The sequence below is a fragment of the Chelonia mydas genome, chromosome 1 (genome assembly GCF_015237465.2).
Source record: "Chelonia mydas isolate rCheMyd1 chromosome 1, rCheMyd1.pri.v2, whole genome shotgun sequence".
In the NCBI taxonomy this organism is placed as follows: Eukaryota; Metazoa; Chordata; order Testudines; family Cheloniidae; genus Chelonia; species Chelonia mydas.
Genome location: NC_057849.1, coordinates 181,690,255 through 181,710,987, shown reverse-complemented (window position 1 = coordinate 181,710,987; position 20,733 = coordinate 181,690,255). Strand labels below are relative to the sequence as shown.

At 46.7% G+C, this 20,733-nt stretch overlaps 1 protein-coding gene across 4 annotated transcripts in view; it reads left to right on the top strand.

Annotated features, from left to right (window-relative positions):
• The window catches only part of GJA8 (gap junction protein alpha 8), a 77,695-nt gene that overhangs the window by 44,432 nt on the left and 12,530 nt on the right, over positions 1 to 20,733 (top strand). Inside the window, exon 3 of one of the 4 annotated variants that reach the window (XR_006288016.1) lies at positions 10,410 to 13,009. The exons of the other annotated variants lie outside the window; for them this stretch is intronic. The gene's annotated coding sequence lies outside the window, so the exon portion shown is untranslated. Of the gene's footprint in view, positions 1 to 10,409; positions 13,010 to 20,733 lie in introns of those variants that run through there. 4 annotated transcript variants of the gene reach the window in all.

Here is a 20,733-nt window from a genome sequence, read left to right as displayed (position 1 = left end):
TGAAATCCGCCTCAGATAAGAATGTTTCTGAAAGTTATAAACATCTGAAACCATAGTGGGAATAATGGAAAGTATTGTGCCGATGGTCCAGACTCTCAGCTCGTATAAGTGGAGTCAGGTCTGTTGATGTCTGTGGAGCAATGCCGAAGTACTCCAGCTGAGGATCTGGGTCCTTATTTATACTGGATGTGACCAGGCAATTTCTGTAATATTTCCCATGACAAAACAATGGCTGCTCATGATCCAATCCTGTGCCAGCATGATGGAAGCAAGCCAAACCAGACAAAGTATCCCCTCGGGAGTGGGACAGACTTAGTTTGGGGAGTAGATCAAAGGAGAGGTGCAATAGTGTTTAGGGCTGAGGAGGAAACTAGGAGCTCTGAGTGTGAACACTCAGTTCTGAGAGTGGAGAAGGACTTTCCAATTATGATTTCACCTGGATTTTGTGCCAATCTTAGCACACAATGTTATCACTATGAGCCAGCACATGGACAGGCCTTCTATGTTCGCACAATCTGGCCATCGGGGACCTAAATGGGCCTTGTAGCGCTCAGCTTTGATGGCTCCTGCCAGAATCTTGTCACATTCCTGCTTCTGCTGTACGGTTCCTGATGGTGACTCTCTTTGTTTCTTGATAACCTGTGTTCTCAAGGTGTTTATCTGATTCCTGGTATTAAAACTGAATAGTTTTCTTAGGATCTGAAACATGGACATCTATTCCTGTCTCTTTATCTCTGTCACTATGTATAATAGCTGAGGTAGTGACTCAGGAGGCATGCTCAGTCCAACTACACACAGACTCCATTCTTTGGATACATAGACCCTTTTAAAAAAAGCCAATTTCCACTGTCCATTGGAATGGATGTTCTCACTATCTCCATATAGCTATGTAATCCTTTTCTGAGACTCATGCTATCTTGAGGCAGTGAGTTCCACAGATTAATTATATGTGTGTAAAAATGTATTTCGTTTTGTCACTTTTAAATTTGTTGCCTTTCAGTTACAACAAGGGTAGTTCTTTTCAAAAGCACTCAGTATTGGCCTTACTCTGCACCCACTGAAGTCAATGGGAGTTTTACCTTTGCTTTAAGAGGAGCTAGGTTAGGCCTATGTTAAGTGCTTTTGAAAATCCCAGCCTGAATCTCCCCTTGTTCTTGCATCATGAGAAATGTGTCTTGATCTGCAACCCCACATGTGAGATTTTTCTTACCCCTCTTGATATCTTGCCTCCACCCTGTGTGATGATCAAGACAACTTTAATCGATTCCTGCAAGGAGGGTCAGAAACCAATACACTTCACTTTCATTCCCACCCAAGCCTTGCTTTTCCAGTAATATGTATGCAGTACCACTAATCCGTGCTCCCATTGTCTAGGCTTAGGCAAGTTGAGTAATAAATTAAAGATGACTAACAACACTCGGAGTAGTTTGTAGGAAATGAAGTGGCTCCATGAGGCATCCGTGACTCACCAACGACCATAGGCTTAGCGTAGGGGGAGGTTTGTCTAAATTTGTTCCTTCCAGAAATCAACCCACATGTCAATTTCCAGCTAAAGTGCAGACATCTGTAGATTACATGTGATATCTGCGTGTGTGATAGTCAGCTGGAAACGGACATGTGTGACAATTTTCAGATATAACAAGTAACCTCAAATACAGTTTGCATAAATCACTTCAGTTTTTGTCTCTTCAGCATGGTAAGATTGTGACCAAAGTCACCCTTCATATATCTTCACAGGGCCACATAAATTTTGCCCAGCTGTAGGCCACATTGGCAACTTGCCAGGAGCTGCAATCTGCCACTCAATTTGCATAGAATAAAGAAGATTGCAGCCACTTTCATCTTGAACAGAACAGTGCAAGCTGTAGACAGTACAGGTTCCAATGTCCAGTATTCTCTGGTCTGAGAAACCCTGGGCCCACCCGGCAGCCTCTTGGCAGGGCACACTTCTGTATTACAGTTGAAGGAACCATGGATAATGTTGCAGCTCTCTGTGGGCTGCCTTTGGTCATGTCTGTGTTACTGTTTTGGTTGCTGCTCCTGGTTTTCTTTGCCGCTCTGATTTCTCTTCTCAGTAATACCAGTTCCCTGACCTTCACGCCTCCCCTTTTGCAGTCTTGTCCGTAACTCTTTCAAACCACATACTAGTCCAGGGGTTCTCAAACTGGGGGTCAGGACCCTTCAAGGGGTCGCAAAGTTATTACATGGGGGGTTGCGAGCTGTCAACCTCCATCCCAAACCCCGCTTTGCCCCCAGCATTTATAATGTTGTTAAATATATAAAAAGTGTTCTTAATTTTTAAGGGGGGGGGTCATACTCAGAGGCTTGCTATGTGAAAAGGGTCATCAGTAAAACAGTTTGAGAGCCACTGTACTAGTCTCTTACGTCTCATTTGCCAGTAGTGAATTTTTGTGGCAAACGTCTGTTTGATTTTTGCCTCACGTTACTAAAGTTATTGTGCTCATGTCCAGCTGCCTTTCCAGCTGCTGAACTTTGCAGAGTTGTGACCGATTGCTAGGCAGCCTTGGGGTTTCTGTAGCATGGCTCGTGAAAAGCACTGGGAGGTGTTTGCTTGATAGGGGTTTTTTTTTTAAGGGATGAATTTTAGTGCTCATGAACGATGCTGGTTCAACCGTCATGAGAATAAAGCCTCTTGTTTATCAATAGAACAGATGTAGCTTAAGCACAGAATGGGGACTGCAGAGGAAATAGGCAAGCACTCTGAGATTTCAGGATGGGAGGTTGGATAGGGAGGATTTGGGGCCCACTTCTCTCTCATTGTAAGGGAATGTGAGAAAGGGAGGCCACTGCTTGCTCTCCAATCTCTCTTCCCTTTATTCTATTCCTTGAAAGAGGGGAAGTAGGTGCTGTGAGAAAGGGAATGAGTTATTTTTACAGTAAATGGGTTGCAGGGTGTTGATATTGGGGGATTACCTATCAGCAAGACTTTCCACATACTGACACTTATGCCTGCTATTGTTGGTGAGAACGTGTAGGCTGATGGCATGGACAAACAATTCAGCACTCTTCAGAGTATGGTAGGATGAATCTTACCCAGGGTCTCATACCAACGGAGCAAATATGTTTGTTTATTTCCTGAAAATATACACTGAGGATTTTTTGTTAGTGAATGCTCCAAGAGCCACCTACCATTCCCAAAGAGGCAGAGTCTGGGCACTTATTTGCTGTCCTCTCTAGGACTGTGGATTCATGACTTATGGGAAGGAGCAATAGCATGGTAGAATTCCAAGCTGATTATATGGCTTCTGAGATGTATGAATGTCCTGCCTTGAATTCCCTTGCTTTGCGTGTGTTGTGAAAATGTTTTAAGCCCTAAGATATCATCCCACAATTCCCTTTGACTTAAATGGAGAGGCATAGAATTAAGCCTTTCAAACTACACCATGGCAACAAATGCATACTTCTAGAATCACTCATGAGTTCCACAGAAGTGAGGAGATGGCTCTGGCAGTTCTGGTCTTCACCCAAACTGCTAGATAAGCTATGGTATCAGGTTTGGTATCAGAGGAGCTTCTGAACAGGAACATCAAACAGGGTAGTTTTGCAAGGGAGTTCTCCAGGTGAAGGAGGAGAGATGACGTGATCCTTGGGGTGAGTTTGTCTGTTGTTTGCTTGAAGATTACAGCGTGGTATGTTCTGGGGGCTAGGCTGGGCTGAGAGCTTACCAACAAGGCTCTCGCCTGCTATCTCTTGATCCATAACCCCTTCAGGATCCCTTTGCAAGGGGGTGGGGCTAACACATGGAGAGCAGGGGTTTAACAAGCGAGCTCCTAAGTGACCAGAGGAGCTAGCCAACAGGAGTTGTGTGAGGGAGTGTGGGAAGCATTCCTTCCAGGTCCAGCTCTCAAGCAGAGAGAACTCTGGTGCAGAGTAAGAGAGACGTGCGACAGCGTGAGCTACCAAGGTCAGGACAGTTTGGCTGCAGTGAGAGTTCAGTGGCAGGGGGAGGAGGCCTACAGGCTAAGCTAACTACTAAAAGGATGCCAGAAAAGCCCCCTAGAAAAGAAACATGAGGGGAGGAGAGAGAGAAGAAAAAATCCAAACCAATCCCAATACACCTAACAAACATGCTCCAAATTTGGGCCAATAAGTAACCTCACAAAAATAAAAACAAAAGCAAAAAATCATGCAAGAGTTAAAAAACAAAATGCAGGCAGAAGTCTGCAGCAGAGTGGGGGCTATCCAGTTTATTTCATTGAATGCAGCATGTATGATTACCTGCCTTGTGGGCAGGTGGCAGGTGTGCACATGAAGTATAAGCAACTCATGGCCCTTAGCAACACAGTAGGGCACTTGAGGCCAAATGACTGAAATGGAGGAGATAAGGGAGACAGAGAAGAATACAGATGAGACTTTCTGGGACACAGTAGAGTGGTCCCACCCCCAGTCTGACAGCCTCCATGCTGTTGGGGAGGATGAAAGTCTCAGGGAAGGAGAACATCAAGCTGGAGCAAAGGGAAACAATCCCGTAATGAAGGAGTACTTGTGGCACCTTAGAGCCACTTCATCGGAGCTGTAGCTCACGGAAGCTTATGCTCAAATAAATGTGTTAGTCTCTAAGGTGCCACAAGTACTCCTGTTCTTTTTACGGATACAGACTAACACGGCTGCTACTCTGAACCCCATAGTTGGGACCGTCCTTCCAGATAATGTCCTGGTATCTTCTTGCTCTGAGGATATCCCTCCTGGGGAGGGAACACCAGCAAGGCAATAGTAATGGGGGACTTAATTATTAGAAATATGGATAGTTGGGTTTGCAATGACCAGGAGAAGCTTATGGTAAATTACCTGCTGGGTGTGAAGGTTGCAAATCTTACAAAGGGGGCGGGGTAGCACTATATGTGCAGGAAAGCATAGAGTCAAATAAAGAAAAATCTTAGATGAATCAAACTGTACCATAGACTCTCTATGGAGAGAAATTCCATGCTTGAATAGTAAGTATAGCAGTAGGAGTTTACAATTGACCACCTGACCAGCATAGTGATAAGGATTGTGAAATGCTCACGGAGATTAGAGAGGCTACAAAGGCAGAAAAATCAATAGTAATGGGGGATTTCAACTATCCTTATATTGACTGGGTATATGTTATCTCTGGAAGGGATGCAGAGAGAAAATTTCTAGACACTATAAATGACTGCCTCCTGGAACTCACAAGTGAAGAGGCAATTCTTGGTTTAGTTCTAAGCACAGGATCTCCAAGAGGTGAATATAGCTAAACTGCTTGGTAATTGTGACCATAATCTAATTAAATTTAACATAATTGTAGGGTGAAAAATTCCTAAGAAACCCACCGCAGTAGCATTTAACTTCGAAAAGGGGAACTACACCAAAATAAGGAGGCTACTTAAATGGAAATTAGAAAGAACAGTTACAAGGGTGAAATGCCTGCAAACTGCATTGAGACTATTTAAAAATGCTACAGTAGCAACTCAAACTAAATGTATACTCCAAATTAAAAAAAACAACAAAAAAACAGAGGACCAGAAAATGTGACCATGGCTAGAGAGCAGAGTAAAAGATGCAATCAGAGACAAAATGGCATCCTTATGCAACCCTATGCTCTGGGTGTCCCTCCAACTGCCGGAAGCTGGGACTCAATGACCAGGGATGGATCACTTGAAATTGCCTTGTTGTGTTAATTCCCTCTGAAGCACCTGGCACTGGCCACTGTCAGAAGACAGGATATAGAAGAGAGGACCCATTATGGCTGTTTTTAAGTTCTTATTTATGTCATGCCATTAGGGGGACCAGGCTTTTGGACTAGAAAACAGGAACACTGTTCTTAATCTCACAGAGAAGGGAACAAAAAGAAGAGAGGATGGGATGGGGAAAGGTTTTGGAATTGATGGATTGTGAAGAGCAGTCAGAGAATTAAATGCTTTCCATATTTACGGTCTCCTGTTCAGGCCAAACTTAGCTGAGTACAGCATGGAAAGGGATTGTGGCGAGGACATAGATATAAATAGGGGGAACAAGTAAACACTTTACAGCTGTACTGTGGAAGGATATTTGCCTTCATACAAGAGCACATGATGGTGTCCCATGTGAAGGGACATAAAAAAACATCCGTAGCTGCATGATGTACACATCACTGAGGTCAGCTATTGGAGAATAGCACTCTGGACCTTCTGCTTCATCAGCTAAAGGAGAATCTCCAGTAGCTGGCATTATGATTGGGATTTAGTTCCTCTTTTTCAGGGCTCCAGACACTGGAAAGTGACACAAGCTGATAAGTGCTTGCACATGCCCTGGTGAATTCTGAACAGTCATGGGGGGCCTTAGTATTTGTGGATCCCTTGGCAAAATGATGTGTACTGGACCCCGTCAAGCTCCCACTGCTCCAGCAACTGGACCAGTGTCACTTTGATTGGTAGGACTAGTGCAGGGGCGGGCAAACTTTTTGGCCTGAGGGCCACATTGGGTTTCCAAAATTGTATGGAGGGCCGGTTAGGGGAGGCTGTGTCTCCCCAAACAGCTAGGCATGGCCCGGCTCCCACCCCCTATCCAACCCCCGGGACTCCTGCCCCGTCCATCACCCCCTACTCCCTGTCCCCTGACCACCCCCGGACCCCCCACCCCTGACTGCCCCCTGCCGCCCCATCCAACCCTTCCTCTCCTTCCTGACTGCCCCCAGAACCTCTGCCCCATCCAACCCCCCTGTTCCCTGCCCTCTGACCGCCCAGACCCCTATCCACACCCCTGCCCCCTGACCACCACCCCCCAACTCCCCTGCCCTCTATCCAACCCTCCCTGCTCCCTACCCCCTTACCACACTGCCTGGAGCACCGGTGGCTAGCGGCACTATAGCCATGCCACCCAGAGCAGCGGGTCAGGCTGCGGCTCTACAATTGTGCTGCCTGGCCGCCCAGAGCATTGTGTGGCAGCACGGCACGCTGAGGCTGTGGGGGAGAGGGGACAGTGGGCGGAGGGGCCGGGGGTAGCCTCCCTGGCCGGGAGCTCAGGAGCCAGGCAGGAGGGTCCTGCAGGCTGGATGTGGCTCACGGGCCGTAGTTTGCCCACCTCTGGGCTAGTGTATGTGGGTGGGTGAAGCCATATAGCACCTAAGGCTGCCACTATATTAGCAGAGGGCAGTGTTGCACACCTAAACACGTCCCTCTCCCCTTCCCCACAGCCAGTACATTCATGTAAAAGGAGGTTGTTTCAGGGGCCAGAGAATGCCTGTCCCCTTTAGACGGACAAATTGTCTGTGAATGGGCTAACTCCCAGGTCAGGAAAAGAGAACCACAGGCTCAACGACGTCCAAGTTCAATAACCTTTTCTTTTTAATAAATTGCTGAAGCATGAGAGGCTTCCGTTCCTTGCTGGCATCTTTGTGCTATGCCCCAAGAAACAATCATATCAGGCTCAGGAAGGCAAGTGGCTGGAAGGGTAGGGAAACAGGAACAGTCCCCACGGATGTCCTCCCTGGAGGGAGCCAGCCAGCTGCTGGGAACACACTCTGCTGCGAGAAGTGGGAAGTCAGGTTCGGCCAGAGTCTCACAGTGCAGGGGGCAAGATCTGTTTCTCTCTCGGGACCAAGAAAACAGGGAAAGCCCCAAACTCTGCTCCCTCCTACCACCCTCATCGCCCCAGTCAGGCTTTTGGTATCACTCCCCCTAAGAGTCACTATAGCTGGAATATGCATGTCTCTGTGTAGCTCACCTCTGCTGCACAACTTTTAACATTGCAGCATGGAAACTGAGGAATGAACAGAGGACAAGGTGGAGAGGGGACTGACAATACCCCCGAGATTCTGATCTCCCCACTTAGCCATCAGCCAATGGCAGGGTGTGAGAAGAGGGAGAAGACAGGTAGAGAAGGAGAAGAGTGAGGGGAAAAAAGAGGAGGGAAGGAAGAAGAGGTGTAGGGGTTGGGGAGAGCCACAGTGACTGGAACGCTTAGGGGGTGGACAGTCACTGAGCACTTGTGGGATGACGAGTTGTGATGGCGTTTACGGGCCCACGCTAAGGTTAAAGGAGTGGTGGAACAATATTGGGCCAAGAAGGCCTGGCCCCTCAGCAGCATCCCGACATGCTCCCTCTGAAGGACCTACTTAAAAGGGAGCTCTGGCAGTCACGTGGAGGGAGAATGAAGGAGAGACTGGCTGCAAGGAGGCAGACAGGCTGTAGCTGCTGAGGCAAAGCAATCTCCAGGGGAAGGACCAGGACTGTGAGTAAGACTCAGCTGGAGGCTTGCTTTCCCCCCACCCCCACTTTTCCCTCCTGCTCCCTGACCTGGGGAACAAGTGGACTCTCAGAAGTGAGCTGGGAACTCCCCATCCCCAAGCTGAGGCTTTGAACTGCTAAGTCTGTAAGCAGAGGGCTGAAGGGAAAACAGGGAAGGTAGGAAGCAGCCCAGGAGAGGCTAATGTGGAGCACAAGCCATAAGAGACTAAGGCCATGTCCGTATTACCACTTATGTCGGCAAAACGTATGTCGCTCGGGGTCTGAAAAAAACACACCCCTGAATGACGTAAGTTTCGCTGGTGTAAGTGGTAGTGTGCACAACGCTATGCTGACGGGAGAATGTCTCCGCTGACGTAGCTAGCGCCACTCATTGAGGTGGGTTAATTATGTCGATGGGAGAACACTCTCCCATCGGCATAGAGCGGCTCCATGAGCCATCTTACAGCAGCACAGCTACATCAGTATAGCTGTGTTGCTGTCAGCACGCTAGTGTAGACATGGTCGGAGCCACCCTAGCCTCTCTTCCCTTGGACACTAGGCCAAGACCTGGTGGAGAGGGAGGGCTCGGGTCCCCCTACACTTCCCCCATCCCTCGGCTACCTGAAAAACTCCAGAGGGCTCAGGGGGTGGGACGGGGAAATGAACTGAGACTTGGATGCTGGGCCCCCAGGCTGCCTGGAAGAGCCATCCCAAGATTCAGAGAAACTGTCTGACTGTGGTCTGATCACTAGGACTTCTGGCCCCCAAGCAAAGCCTGCTACAAAGTGGTGGAGAAAGTGGGCAAGCTAGGAAAGGGGGAGAGCGAACTAAAGATGGATTTGGACAAGCTGTGGAAATGAGTGATGGACCAGCAATAACAACAATTGCAGCACCAGACCCAATTGCTGCAGCAGCTGGCTGCCCAGCAACAGCATCAAGCCTTGCAGCAGCAAAACATATCCGGGAATTAGTGGGCTGACAACAAAAGCAACAACTGGTGCAGCAGATGGCCATGCTGTTTCAGCCCCAGAGTACACTGGGGAGTTCAGCAGCAGGTGACCTTGGCCCCAAGTCCTCCAACGAAGCTAACCAAAAAATGGAATCTGGGGGATGACCTGGAGGCTTTCCTGGTCCATTTCTTTGAAAGGGTTGCCATGGTGACTTGTTGGTCCACAGAGAGCTGGGCCACTCTGCTTGCACCCTACTTGACAGGAATAGTCGAGGCAGTGAACCAGGGTCTCAATGCAATGGCTGCACAAGACTATCCTAGACCATCCTAGACGCCTTTCATATTTCTACTGAGAAATACTACCAGAGATTTTGATGGGAAAGATTCATATTTGGGGCACCAGCATGGGCGGTGGCCCCGTGCTCAAGAGAACATCATTGTTGGTGGCTCCCTCCTGATGAGAAAATAGTTCAAGTAGCTAAAAGAATTGTCTTGGAATAGTTCACACAGATTCTCCTGGCTGGAGAACGGGAGTGGATGATGTGCCACCATGCTGAAGCCCTTTCTGAGGCTATAACCTTAGGTGAGTATTACCAGTTCCCTGTGAGCCCCATGGCAGAGACCCCTCAGGCTGGTCCAGTCCCACCTCAATGAACCCAGGTGATGGAAGGGAGAGCAAGAAAGGGGGGAGCTAGAAGGACATGGCTACATAGATCCAACAAGGATAGAGTAGCTGATCAAAACTGGCAGGGGGAATGCATCCCTGCCAGAACCAGGCCTTAAGAAGTGCAGGGAACCTTGGGGGCACAGCCCTTCCCTGAGACTGGCAGGAGCTACAGGAGCCCAGGCAGGGCCTTCTTTAGTGACAAGGACTTGCTTTGTGTGCTTGGAGCCAGGACACTTCCACCATGACTGCCCACACATGGACTGCCTCTATGGCCAAGTATAGGTGCCTGAATCGAGGGCCTGTAAGTGTGGTCCAATGAAACTGTTAGTGCCCCTATGGGTCAATGGCATGCATGCACAACGACTGATATGCCTGGGGTGCTGTCAGACTCTGATGAGGGTGAGTCTGGCAGGGCCTGAAATGATTCCCTTTGGCACCATCTATTTGCAGTGCATCCTTGGGGCTATGTGCCCTTACCCCATGAAGAAGGTGCTGCTGGCGTTGCGGAGCTGTGTTGAGGAGATATGCATGGGGGTAGCCCTGAATGTCACATATCCTCTCATAACTGTATGAGATTGGAGTTGTTGTTTTTTTGTTTTTTTTTTAGAGACAGGATGAAGTCCATGAACAGGGAGCCCCTGGGAGAGCACAGCAGCGACACTAGGGATGGAGAGATGGTGGAGCCATGAGCCTTAGCAGCTGAAGGCAAGGAGGAAGGCCTAGGTGAAGGAACATCAGCCCCCGGAGGACAGACTTTCCTCACGGGGGACAAATGTCAGGAGAAATTAAGTGAGCGGTAGCTAACGACATATTTTACGACAATGGAGATTTTGTGGAAGAACAAAGAAATACCCTGACATTGGGACAAGCCTACAAACAGCTGGCCCAGGTCAATGGTACAGTGGCAGATCCTTGATTCCTGAAACAATGGCCACATTTTGAGCTACAGGGAGAGAAAATGTCTAGAGTTGAGAAGGACCACCAGATGGGGGAGGTTAAAATGCAACTGCTTATCTCAAAGAAGTAATGCAGGGAAATACTATGCCTGGCACACTCCAAACCCTATGGGGGACACCTTGATCAAGAGACAACATTTAACCAGGTGTCACTTTGCTCTTAGTGGTGAGATGTCCACCAGGAGGTATGAGAGTAGTGCACTTCCTGCCCAAAACTCCAGTGGGCGAGTGAAGGGAAGTTACCCCAGACCCGGTTGATACTCCTGCCTCTGGTAGGGACCCCACCTGAGAGCATTGGCATGGACATGGTGGGCCTCTTGGAAAAGAGTGCTGCAGGGTTCCATCACATGAGAGTCATATTAGACGATGCCACACGGTACCCCGAAGTGATCCTGCTCTGCTCCACATAGCTTATAAAAGTGTTTGTCTGGGTGGGGATCCCCTGGGAAACAATCCCAGATCAGGGCACCAACTTTATATCCAAACTTATGCAAGCCTAAACTGTGTAGCCTGTTGAAGATAAAAGCCTTAAGCCTGTCGGTGTCTGACAGGCTGGTACAGAGATTTAATAAGACCTTGAAAAGTATGCTGCAGAAGTTCATAGCTTTGGAACCTTGCCAGCAGGGCCAATTACTTCTGTCACTCCTGTTCAATTTCCATGAAATCTCTCAGGCATTGACAGGGTTCTCCCCATTTGAATTAGTACATGGGAGACAGCTGAGGGAAATACCAGAACTCCTTCAGGAGACATGGGAGGAATGTCGTTATAAGGCCACAAACTTTGTACAGTACCTGCTACGACTGAGAGAGAAGTTAAAGACCTGAGGTGAGTTTGCGAGAGAATCTAGTCAAGGTGCAACAGGGACAAGCACAAGCATGCAACAAGGGTACCCATGTCCAGGAGTTCCAACCACAAGCCCGGATGCTGCTACTTCTTCCCACCTCAGAATCCAAAGTGTTGATCAGATGGCTAGGCACCTTTGAAATAATCAGACAAATTGGAGCAGTAAACTATGAGGCAAGAGAACAAATACTAAGATGTATCTGCTAAATGTCTAGAAAGATTGAGAAGGGCTCCTGGTAAGGCTGTTTCCCCCAGAACTGCAACTCGCAGTTTCTAACCCCCAGCTCCAACCATGTCCCGGTGGGAGAAGAGCTGAAGGTGGAACAAAAGCAGCAGATCCAAAAATTCGCCCAGTCTTTTCCACAGTTCCAGGACAGACTCCCCCAGTGTTCCATCACATAGAGACCAAACCAGGGAAACAGGTGAGAGAGAACTTTTGGCCATTGCTGACACATGTGGGAAACAGTACAGAAGGAAAGGCAAGCTATATTAGACCTCAGGATAGTCAAGGAGTCACATAGCGAGTGGCAAAGCCCTATAGTGTTGGTACCTAAACAGGCTGGATCAACCAGTTTCTGCATAGATTTCCAGAAGGTCAATGCAGTGTCCAAATTAGATGCCTACCTGATGCAAAGGGTTGACAAGTTGTTAGAGGTGTTAGGGGAAATCAGGTATATCACTGTTCTTGACCTGACCAGGGGTTACTGGCAGATCCCCTTAAGCCTGGAGTCCCAAGAAAAGACAGATTTCTACATACCATTTGGCTTGTATCAACTTAAGACTATTGTAGCCATGCAGTAATCATACGATAAAGGGGTAAGGAACTGATAGTACGAGCCCATGAGACCTACAGGGGAAGACCTATAAGAATAGCTTAAGCAGTTAGTGTAAGTATAAGGCCTTATTTCCTGAGAAGGAGTTTGCTCAATAAGTTAGCATAAGTAAGTAAACTAACAGAGATCTTAAGTCACAAGATGGCATAAGACTTTACGTTGGAGGGGAATATCAGCAGATGCTCAACCGCAGGTAACCACAGTAATCCAATAGATGTATATGTTAATAAGCTTTGCCTAATTAACGTACTAACTATGGGCTAATGACACCCCAATATTATGAGGGTGAGGAAGTTAAAATATGATAAAGGAGGGAAAAGCCATGCATTCATTTGCATGAGGGACATCAAGGCCTATAAAATATCTGGTCTCAGGTACAGCCGTTGGACTTTTTCATCGGCATGCCAGAGTTGGACTAAGATCTGTCTCAACTGTTAGAGCTCTCCCCAGTGATAGAATGAGTATATACCTGTAATGCGTGGGTGATCCTAACAGTGCTGTATTATCTCACTTTTCTTGTTTGGGTTGTTTTACTTGTTGGGCTAATTGTAATAATAAAACGTTTACAGTCACAGAAGGCCTGCGCTGAGTATGAGTGTTGTGGTCACTGCCGTGCTCCACGTGGCTCCCAAAGTAGTAATTCTAATAATACTGGGCCTGATCTTGCAAAAAGGGCCTACCAAATGACAGTGCTGTTTGGGCAGACTAAATGAATAACCTAATCAATAGATCAGGCAACACTATCCTGTTTGTTTGGCCTATGTGGCGCAGCAGCCATCTTCCAAAGACTCATGGACGAGTCGTTTCAGCTTCATGACCAGGCTGCAGCTGCATACTTTGACATTGTCATCGATAGCAAGTCCTGGAATGAGCATTTAGAATATGTCACAACAGTCTTTCAAGCCCTCAAAAGTGCGGGACTCATAGGTAACCCCACTACATGCCATCTAGCTAATCAAGAGGTAACGTACCTTGGGTATATAATGAGGAGAGTGTGCCTGTGCCTGTTGATGGGAATGGTCCAAGCTCTAGTGGAATGCTCCAAACCTACCATGAAAAGGCTGATATGATGCTTTCTGGGCATTGTGAGCCATTAGATGAGGTTTATTCCGGATTTCATCATGATTGTGGCCTCAGTGACAGACCTGGTGGTCTCGGGTGTGAGCCTTGTCCTGCAAGAAATGGAAAGAACAGTTTTGGGCCAAGAAGGCCCTGCCCCTCAGCCGCTTCCAGGCATCCTCCCTATGGAGGACCTGCTTAAAAGGGAACTCTGGTGGGCAAGTGGAGGGAGAAAGACTGGTTGCAAGGAGGCAGACAGGCTCTAGCTGCTTAGACAGAGTGAGCTCCAGGGGAAGAACTGGGCCTGTGAATAAGAGTTGGCTGGGGGTCTGAGACCCCCCACCTCCCGTCCCGTTCCCTGACCAGGGGAACAACTGGACTCTAAGAGTGAGCTGGGAAGCCCCTTGCACCTTCTCTCACCACCCAAGCTGAGGCTTTGAATTGCTGAGACTGCATATGCAGAGGGCTGAGGCCATGCCCCAAACTGAAGAGAAAGAGGGAAGGTAGGAAGTGGCCCAGGGGATGCTGATTTGGAGGAGGGAAAGGACTGAGCCACCCCTTGCCTCTCTTTGCACTGGGCCAGGAGCCAGTGGAGAGGGAGGGTCTGGGCCCACCTACTTTTCCCCTCTCCCTCGGCCTCTTCAGGCACTCTGAGGGGAAGGGGATGAACTGTGATTTGGCCACTGGGCTCCCCCTGCGCTGGAGAGACTGTTTGGCTGTGGCCTAATCATCATGCCTGCTGGCCCCCAGGCAAAGCCCACTACAAGAGGTAACCCAGGAAGTCTCCAGGGTTAAAACTTGTTCTGATCAGTCCAGTGTTTTGTCCTTCTCTAGCATCTTGGATATGAGGATCTCAAACCATTTTACAAATCTTAATGAAATAAACACAGACGTTCCTTACACCCCTCTCTGCTCCCCGCCCCATGAAGTAGGGAAATATTACCTCCTATTTTACTGAGTGGGTTACTGAGGCACAGAGAGATGAATTACCATCTTAATGATTTATCATACCCCCATCACAGGTGTACCTGGGCATGCTTTACCTGGGTTAGAAGAGCAGCAAACATCTCCCCCCACATGGGAACAGATATGATACAGCACAACCCACAGCAGTGGCTGATCCAACTTTCCTGAGAGAATCTCAATGGTGGCTATGAGCCAATAGTCTATAGGGCAGAGAGGAATCTGAGCCAGTCAGCTCCCTAACTGTAGCTTACATCAGTATAGACTCCTGTTCGTATACGTACTTAGTAACACTAACATGTAACTTATACTCTCCCCCTGATGCTTCACCTCTGAATTCATCCCACTGAGTCTAAACTGAGGGGCCAGAGGAGTGCAACAACTGAAAGGCGGGCATGAGATGGTGTATGTACACATAGGCCACCTTCTCGTTTAATGTACATCTCCTTCTGGCTTCTTGATGTCTGAGTTTCACCAACTTTGTCTCCTTGCGCACCCCTACGCCCTCTTACCAATGTTTAACATACACTTCCTTAAGCATAAACTTCAAATTTGGCCCTGTGAATCATGAGATTCCAAGGCTTGCAGTTGATGGGAAAGCAACTTGCCTCACAATAACATCTAGTCAGTGACAAGGCCTGAAATAGATTTCAGTCTCCTATTCTAACCTCTGCACACACTGCTTTTCATGTGCCTTTTTTCATTCTTCCTTAACCCCTTACTTGACAGCTCTCTGAGAACAGAATTTCTAACCAGATCACCACAGCAGTGGGACTAGCCTGTTTAGATGCACGGGGCTGCATTTCTGGAAACACACAGGTCTATTTTTAAAACATTACCAAGTTTCAGTGTTACATTTAATCCAGGCTTTGTCACAATGTTCCACCAATGGAGAAATGAAAGGGGAGTAAAATATACCATAGAGAGATTCTTAGCAACTACACACCTCTTGGACTTGGTCTCTTCCTGGATTAGAGAGTTAGGTGAGCATTTTCAAACTTGGGTACTTCAAATTAGTTACCTCAATCCATATTAAGACACCTATGTGAAAGGGGCAGGACTTCCGAAGTGCTGAGTACCCTGCAGCTGAAGTCACAATGGTCCATTCCCTCTATCAATGAGTTCAAGAGATGCTAGGGTCTTATTCTCAAAAGAGTTGGCTTGCTGGTAAAGGTTATAAAGGCACCCGAATGAAATAAGCTATATTAATAAAAGAAATGTTATGCCAGTATAACTCTGTCTCCACTAGGGCTTTTGCCAGTATAGAAATGTTGTAAAAAAATGCAAAACAAAATAACCCACCTTCTTGCCAACATTGCTATATCGAAAAAAGGGTCTAGGGCAGAGCTGGCCTTAGATTTGTTTCTTCAGAAGGAGGAATTTGAGTGGTATGAGGACTAGGGAAGAGAAAGGCTGGAGTCAGATAAACCATAAAAGAATAAGCCTATTGGATCACATCACACTCTTTTCCTGTAACATTTTTTTATTCTCTTTGCTACAGTGCAGAGTGGATGTGAGAAAATATTGCCCCCTGGTGGGGATATACTGGAGGATTCTGAACAATTTAATTTTTTCCAGAGACCCGCACTTAACGCTTGCTTTGCTGGTACCACTATAAAAATTTTACTGAGGAAAAAGTAGGTAAGCCTTGTTCCTACTATCCTTGTATGGAAAATAACCCACTGAAAGCAACAATCAAGGAAAATGTGGAAATTTAACTGCTTTATCAAGAGCTAGACAAGAGGTTCTTACTTTTTATGGATGTGCCGTGAATGCATAAATCTGATGACTGAATTCCCCTTTTTCTCATTTTAACTTCCCTGTCTCACTGACATATATGGTTTTTAATGAAAAATGCATTTTTTAATTTTAAAATAAAATAGCAAGTCTCTTAAGAGAACAAAAAGTTTAAAGTATGGTAATAGTCAGAAAAGGCACAGTATAAAACAGGCACCTTTGTGCCCAGCAGATCTGTAGCCTGACCATATTCAGAGCCACATCTGATTACTCCAATGATGACAAAAATAAGTAGTTATTACTACTAGCCATGCAGAGTCAACAAAGCTATTGGACAGTGAACTGTATTTTCTTCTGGCTTTTGAATCATCAATAGGATTGTTAGCTATGGTCCATTTGTCAAATCTATATTATTGGGGTTGATGCAGGAGCTAAAAAGTTCTTAGCTTGACTTTTACTTCTCAGGTGGAGCTTGCAGGGCTTACAGTTAAGAAAACATTTATTTTTAAATGGAATATGTTTGATTTGGAAATCTCCTGAAAGACAAAACCCACAAAAGCCCACAATGACCTTTTAACAGCCCCTTTTCAGAGGAGAACTGGACTTTCAGATAAAACAGTGTCTGAAAGGCACACGTAGAGAGCATGGACACTTTTGCCTTGCATGCCTTTATTTCTTGCCTGTTTTCATTCCAGCCTTTAAACTTAAAATGAGTGTCCCTGTAATAAGCCACTCATCCTCAGCTTCAAGGCTCTGTACAACCTAACCCCTGCCTACAACTCATTCCCATTTCTCCTGCCATCCCCTCCTGCTGCCTATGCTCCTCCCAAATTTCCCTCCTTACTGACCCTTTGTAGCCTTCTCCTACTCTTTTCTTCCCTTTATGTTTGGAATTTCCTCTCTCTCTCCCTGTCCTGTACACTAAACAACCCAGACTTTGTACAGCCTCTCTGAGCTCTCTAAAAAAGAAAAGGAGTACTTGTGGCACCTTAGAGACTAACCAATTTATTTGAGCATAAGCTTTCGTGAGCTACAGCTCACTTCATCGGATGCATACTGTGGAAAGTGTAGAAGATCTTTTTATACACACAAAGCATGAAAAAATACCTCCCCCCACCTCACTCTCCTGCTGGTAATAGCTTATCTAAAGTGACCACTCTCCTTACAATGTGTATGATAATCAAGGTGGGCCATTTCCAGCACAAATCCAGGGTTTAACAAGAACGTCTGGGGGGGGGGGGCGGGGTAGGAAAAAACAAGGGGAAATAGGTTACCTTGCATAATGACTTAGCCACTCCCAGTCTCTATTCAAGCCTAAGTTAATTGTATCCAATTTGCAAATGAATTCTAATTCAACAGTTTCTCGCTGGAGTCTGGATCTGAAGTTTTTTTGTTGTAATATCGCAACTTTCATGTCTGTAATCGCGTGACCAGAGAGATTGAAGTGTTCTCCGACTGGTTTATGCATGTTATAATTCTTGACATCTGATTTGTGTCCATTTATTCTTTTACGTAGAGACTGTCCAGTTTGACCAATGTAGATGGCAGAGGGGCATTGCTGGCACATGATGGAATATATCACATTGGTGGATGTGCAGGTGAACGAGCCTCTGATAGTGTGGCTGATGTTATTAGGCCCTGTGATGGTGTCCCCTGAATAGATATGTGGGCACAGTTGGCAACGACCTCTGAACAACATACTAATCCACAGAAACCTCCCTACCAACACTACAAAAAGAAGGATTCTAGGTGGACTCCTCCTGAAGGTCGAAACAGCAGACTGGACTTCTACATAGAGTGCTTCCGCCGACGTGCACGGGCTGAAATTGTGGAAAAGCAGCACCACTTGCCCCATAACCTCAGCCGTGCAGAACACAATGCCATCCACAGCCTCAGAAACAACTCTGACATCATAATCAAAAAGGCTGACAAAGGAGGTGCTGTTGTCATCATGAATAGGTCGGAATATGAACAAGAGGCCGCTCGGCAGCTCTCCAACACCACTTTCTACAAGCCATTACCCTCTGATCCCACTGAGAGTTACCAAAAGAAACTACAGCATTTGCTCAAGAAACTCCCTGAAAAAGCACAAGATCAAATCCGCACAGACACACCCCTGGAACCCCGACCTGCGATATTCTATCTACTACCCAAGATCCATAAACCTGGAAATCCTGGGCGCCCCATCATCTCAGGCATTGGCACCCTGACAGCAGGATTGTCTGGCTATGTAGACTCCCACCTCAGGCCTTACGCTACCAGCACTCCCAGCTACCTTCGAAACACCACTGACTTCCTGAGGAAACTGCAATCCATCGGTGATCTTCCTGATAACACCATCCTGGCCTCTAAGGATGTAGAAGCCTTCTACACCAACATTCCACACGAAGATACACTACAAGCCGTCAAGAACACTATCCCCAATAATGTCACGGCTAACCTGGTGGCTGAACTTTGTGACTTTGTCCTTACCCATAACTATTTTACATTTGGGGACAATGTATACCTTCAGATCAGCGGCACTGCTATGGGTACCCGCATGGCCCCACAGTGTGCCAACATTTTTATGGCTGACTTAGAACAACGCTTCCTCAGCTCTCGTCCCCTAACACCCCTACTCTACTTGCGCTATATTGATGACATCTTCAGCATCTGGACCCATGGAAAAGAAGCCCTTGAGGAATTCCACCATGATTTCAACAATTTCCATCCCACCATCAACCTCAGCCTGGTCCAGTCCACACAAGAGATCCACTTCCTGGACACTACAGTGCTAATAAACAATGGTCAAATAAACACCACCCTATACCGGAAACCTACTGACCGCTATTCCTACCTACATGCCTCCAGCTTTCACCCTGACCACACCACACGATCCATCGTCTACAGCCAAGCTCTGCGATACAACCGCATTTGCTCCAACCCCTCAGACAGAGACAAACACCTACAAGATCTCCATCAAGCATTCTTACAACTACAATACCCACCTGCGGAAGTGAAGAAACACATTGATAGAGCCAGAAGAGTTCCAAGAAGTCACCTACTACAGGACAGGCCTAACAAAGAAAATAACAGAACGCCACTAGCCGTCACCTTCAGCCCCCAACTAAAACCCCTCCAACGCATTATTAAGGATCTACAACCTATCCTGAAGGATGACCCAACACTCTCACAAATCTTGGGAGACAGGCCAATCCTTGCCTACAGACAGCCCCCCAACCTGAAGCAAATACTCACCAGCAACCACATACTACACAACAGAACCACTAACCCAGGAACCTATCCTTGCAACAAAGCCCGTTGCCAACTGTGCCCACATATCTATTCAGGGGACACCATCACAGGGCCTAATAACATCAGCCACACTATCAGAGGCTCGTTCACCTGCACATCCACCAATGTGATATATTCCATCATGTGCCAGCAATGCCCCTCTGCCTTCTACATTTGTCAAACTGGACAGTCTCTACGTAAAAGAATAAATGGACACAAATCAGATGTCAAGAATTATAACATTCATAAACCAGTCGGAGAACACTTCAATCTCTCTGGTCACGCGATTACAGACATAAAAGTTGCGATATTACAACAAAAAAACTTCAAATCCAGACTCCAGCGAGAAACTGTTGAATTGGAATTCATTTGCAAATTGGATACAATTAATTTAGGCTTGAATAGAGACTGGGAGTGGCTAAGTCATTATGCAAGGTAACCTATTTCCCCTTGTTTTTTCCTACCCTGCCCCCCCCCCCCCCAGACGTTCTTGTTAAACCCTGGATTTGTGCTGGAAATGGCCCACCTTGATTATCATACACATTGTAAGGAGAGTGGTCACTTTAGATAAGCTATTACCAGCAGGAGAGTGGGTTTGTGTGGGGGGGTGTGTGTGTGTGTGAGAAAACCTGGATTTGTGCTGGAAATGGCCCAACTTGATTATCATACACATTGTAAGGAGAGTGAACACTTTAGATAAGCTATTACCAGCAGGAGAGTGGGGTGGGGGGAGGTATTTTTTCATGCTTTGTGTGTATAAAAAGATCTTCTACACTTTCCACAGTATGCATCCGATGAAGTGAGCTGTAGCTCACGAAAGCTTATGCTCAAATAAATTGGTTAGTCTCTAAGGTGCCAGAAGTACTCCTTTTCTTTTTGCGAATACAGACTAACACGGCTGTTACTCTGAAATCTGAGCTCTCTGTGACTGACACTGACGAACTGTGTGAACTTGGCAAGTCTTTTAATAATCTCGGAGATTCAGCTTCCATTCTCCAGCTGTAGATTGGGGGCAGTGGTATTTGCCTACTTCATAGGGGGTTACAAAACCTAGCTAATATTTGCAGAGTGCTATATGCACACAACATTATTGAGGCCAGTAGGTGGCACAGGTGGGACTAAAGTTCAACAGCTCCCATCACTGTGCTCAGTCCACTAGTTCATGCTGTCCCTAGAATGAACTCTCAGACACATCCCTAGAAAACAGGCATATTTCAAATGAGTTGCTCTGGATTTTCTCCGGTGTAAATAAAAGTAAGATTTCCT